This window comes from Hibiscus syriacus, unplaced genomic scaffold (assembly GCF_006381635.1).
Source record: "Hibiscus syriacus cultivar Baekdansim isolate YM2019G1 unplaced genomic scaffold, ASM638163v2 tig00110503_pilon, whole genome shotgun sequence".
NCBI classification, from domain to species: domain Eukaryota; kingdom Viridiplantae; phylum Streptophyta; class Magnoliopsida; order Malvales; family Malvaceae; genus Hibiscus; species Hibiscus syriacus.
In genome coordinates, this window is record NW_024062764.1 from 7,285,448 (window position 1) to 7,290,066 (window position 4,619).

At 37.4% G+C, this 4,619-nt stretch overlaps 1 long non-coding RNA gene across 1 annotated transcript; it reads left to right on the forward strand.

Annotated features, from left to right (window-relative positions):
• Positions 1-2,230: 2,230 nt before the first annotated feature.
• Positions 2,231-3,990, forward strand: LOC120129728. Its single transcript, XR_005516777.1, has 2 exons — positions 2,231-2,311; positions 3,500-3,990. It is a non-coding gene; the product is annotated as an uncharacterized LOC120129728 (long non-coding RNA).
• Positions 3,991-4,619: the final 629 nt, after the last annotated feature.

The window sequence follows — 4,619 nt, forward strand, 5'->3', positions numbered from 1 at the left end:
ATGGCGGGAAAGGTCTCGAATATCCAAATCTACAAACAATATAATAACAAACATTAGTAATTGTTAAATAATTAATTATAATTTTGAAAACATTATATAGAAATTCTTACCTTAAAGGCCCAAACAAAGCCTGACAAAGTGTATTTCGACCCATCGCCCTGTAAACTTTTGCGGTCATCAAAGGCAGACGACAACTTAGTCCAGGTAGCTTTCCATATATACGAACCCCACGGAAACAGATTCCATGCATTTAGGTCCTCTACCAATAATATTAGCTCCTGAGGAATAGGTTGTATGGCCTCTCTGCCTAAAAAGCCGGCATACAAAAGTAGTAGAAGGCATACTCGGACAACATCGACGTCATTCATCCGAGTAAAACCATCTTTCTTATTAAACAATTTCTTCATGTCGTCGACGTGTAAGTTCGGCTTCTTTATTGACTCATCAGGAAAAACCCTGGATAACCATGATGGGCGGGTGATATGACGAGTGTTCCGGCCTACATCATCGTGTCCGAATCGTAGACCAGTGATTAAGCAGAACTCCTTCCGCCCAAAACAAGTATACGCCGGTGGAAAATGAAACCATATCTCTTCCTCACCACGTTGTATACTGTCGGGTAGATCGCTAGTCATGGTCTGAAGCCACAAATGGGTCAAATTAGCATCTCCACCCGGATGTTGTACTCTCAGCCATGGCCCGAAGCAGGTTTCCTCAAACAATTTTCTTTGTGCAGGTGAAAGCTTCGAAGCAATTGTAGTGGCTAGGCTAACTTTATTCCTTAATGTCAATGAAGCCGAAAACAATTTCTACAAAAACAATAAACATACCAAGTTAGATATACCAAAAACTACACTGTTAAGATATACCAAAAACAATAAACATAAATAGTAGTTTATTATTGAAACTAAAATTTGCAACACTGTTTTGTCTTTTGGTTGAAATGAAAATCGCAACGACATAATAAGAATCGCAACGCGGAAATGACTATCGCAACGAGAGAATCGCAACGCGAAATGACTATCGCAACGAGAGAATCGCAACGCGAAATGAAAATCGCAACGCGAAATGAAAATCGCAACGAGAGAATCGCAACGCGAAATGAAAATCGCAATGCGATTTTGGTTTCGCGTTGCGATTTTTATTTCGCGTTGCGATTTTTATTTCGCGTTGCGATTCTCTCGTTGCGATAGTTATTTCCGCGTTGCGATTTTCATTCTCGAAACTATTCTTCTTCTGCATTACTTCAACCAAAAGACAAAACAAAGACAAATACTAACTTCACAGGCTAAACAGTTTAGCAGTATTGGCAGCAATCGAATGAATTTAATAAGAAATCTAAGTGAAATGGTTAATCTATTATTGAAATTATCAGTAAACTTATCATCAATCTCAATATGAAAAACCTAAAATAATGCAAAATTTTCAACAACAAAAAAAACTAACCCTCGGAGGTTGATTTTCCATTTCTGAATGATTGTGAGGGATTTTTGACTGTGAATGGTTGTGAGGGATTTCGCCGGCGATGGGGACGGAAATCTTCGGAGATGGGGACAGATTTCGCCGTAGAGAGTGAGAGATGGAGATGGGACTGAGTGTTGTGATTTTAGGTTTGAGGTTATGAGTTGCGATTACTGTGGACGGTTCAGTTTCCGATTTATTAAGAAAAAATTCGTGTTTGGAATTTAAAAAAAAATACGCGTTAATACGAATGGCGCTATGTAAATCGCATTGCGATAGTAAGATTCGCATTGCGATTTACGTATCCGCATTGCGATTTACGTATTCGCATTACGAATTATGAAAATCGCAACGCGAATACGTAAATCGCAATGCGAATTAAGAAAATTGCATTGCGATAGTCAGTATCGCATTGCGATTTTCCAAATTCGCATTGCGATTTACTTATTCGCATTGCGAATTGGGAAAATCGCAACGCGAAATTGGAAAATCGCATTGCGATAGTTATAATCGCGTTGCGAATTTGGAAACTGATTTGCGATAATGGAGATCGCGTTGCGAATTAGCGATTGCATTGCGATTTTATTGATCATTTTAACAAATCCAAAAAAATTAATTAAAATCATATATTATATGAAATTTTTGGTCACTAAAATTATTTTTTCTAAAATATATATCCACTAATATCCTTTTCTCTTTCTGAAAACAAAGCTCTCTCCCTTTTTTTTCTCTGTTTTTTGAGAAAATATATATATAAATAAAATCCTTGAGAAACTGCCCTTCCTTTAGATAGAGATTGCATAGAAAAAGATAGCAGATAAGCTCCTTCTCCTGAGCTCTTTACCACAAGGTAAAAATCAAAACGTTTTTTGTTCTCACTTCATGAAAGGCCAAAACCCTAATCCAATTCTACTCCTTTTCTCTGTTTTAGCTTTCCTTGATTATTTTTTAATATTAATATATATTTTTCGATTTTCGATTGTGGTTTTTTTTTTGCTTTATGTGTAATCTACCTTGGAACTTGTGCAGACGTTTTTCTTTTTGTTTTTTTAGTTATTGAGCTGAATCAGATCCATGGGATTGATTTTAATTCGTATTGATTCCTCGGTGCTTTGTTCATTTTTGAGGTTTCTTTTTGGTGGGGTTTTGAGTTTTACACTTTTGCTTTCTTTGATGATGTTTTTAGGAAGATCTGAGCTTGGGATTTTAAGTTTTAAGATTTTTTTCCGCATTGTATTATGAGGTTTGTGATTTTGTTGTTGCTGTATTCGTGTTCTGGTTGTTTATTTTGGTTTGTTTCTATGTACTGATCTTTATTGCTATTGATTAGAATTGATGGTGAAACTTAGTTTGAAACAGGGATTTAAATAGTGGTATGTTATCGGAGTAGCGACCGATATATAGGTTAATCTGCTGTTCAAAACCGTTACATCAGAACCATGATACCCACAATGACCTGTATAATAACCGCTATTTCCGCAATTGCGATAAACGGAAAGCAACAGAAAACGCTACCGCATTCACAATTTAAGTCCCTTGTTTGGAAAGTAAACTTGCGGTGATGTGGAGTGCTTTATGTCCTTGAATTAGTTCACCCTAGACTATTTTCTTTATTCGTGCGAATAACTTGATCAATCAAGGATTCAAGTCGCGGTCACGTTTTCGATCATGTTGCGTTTACCGCGATTACGCCATAGCGGGTGCTATTGCGGGTATAGCGGAAGGCAACGCTACCGCTATTTCACGGGCGTTATCGCGGTCGAGGACCGCTATTTAAAACCCTGTGATCAATTGTACATTTTTGGGAAACTTATGAAGTTCACTGCTTATTGTGCTCTCTGATGATTTTGGTTCTGGATTTGGAGCAGATTTGTTTTGAAGCTTGGCCAAATGGCTTAATCCCGATTTGTAGTAAATATTAGTTTTGATTCATTTTACATGTTGACTTTGATCCATTGATTTCTGTCTTGTATTTATGTTCTAAAGGTTGATGGTATTTATCTGGTTTTACTGATTTGATTTGGGTTTGATGTTGTAGGTTCTTTCGTTGGAGGAATTTGTTTGAATTATTTGTTTTTGTTCGCTGGGACTAGAACTGAGAGTGTCTGTCCTTTGATGCCGATTCAAGTTATTGGTAGATGTCCTGCATCAGTTGGAATAATCAACAATCCGTAAATGGAAATACATAAGGTTCCGACAGTACTTTGTTGGACTGCAAGCATTAGATTGGTGTCTTCTGGTTACAGCTGTGGCTGGAATTTTGGTCTTTCAGCAGCTGCGGTAGCACTGGTTCTTGGAAAGTGTATTTTAGATGCTCATTAGTCCTGCTGTGCCTGGGCTGTTGTAAGATGTACATTTGTTGTAGCAAGCTTTGCAGAAAATGAGCTGACTATATTCTTGCAAGTATGTCTAATCAGTAAACTTGCTAATATCTAGCTGAATATCTTATGATGTGTATCATCTTTCTCACAAGATTCGGTCATTGGGGACGACCATGTAATTGTATAACATCTTGAGCATTGAAGGTTCTTTTGCTATTCCGAAGAGGTTATTTTTTTTTTTGATAAGATTAGAAGGCCTCATTAAAAACCTCCTTCTTGATTAATGGATCTTGAAAAGAAGCTCCTTAATCATTGGAAGGAGGAAAAGAGCGCATTAGATTTTCATAAAAGAAAATAAGATTACAACCTCGATAAATCTCTTCGAAATAACCCTTACAACAGTCTATAAATCCCACCCGAACAGGAATCAAATGCTAAACTGAAACAGCAAACAACATAAAAATTAGCCTATTCCAGCTTTTGCTAAAGCATCGGCGTCCATATTAACTGACCTAGCAACCCAATTTATAACCCCCCAAGATCTAAGATTGTCAACTATATCACTAACAACGAAAGCATAAACAACTGGGCATGAATTGACATTGTTGATCCAGTCTACTGCAACCCTGCTATCACTCTAAACAATCATCCTATCTTTGACCCTCCCTTGAGCAGAAGCATATAATGAAATACCCCTCTGAATAGCTTTAAGTTCGATCATAGTCGGAAGTCCCGGACCAGCTGACTCTTGAAAAGAACCTAGGACTGAACCTGAATGATCCCTCCAAATACCTCCTATACCCGATTTCTTCCAGTCACTACTAACGGCTGCGTCCA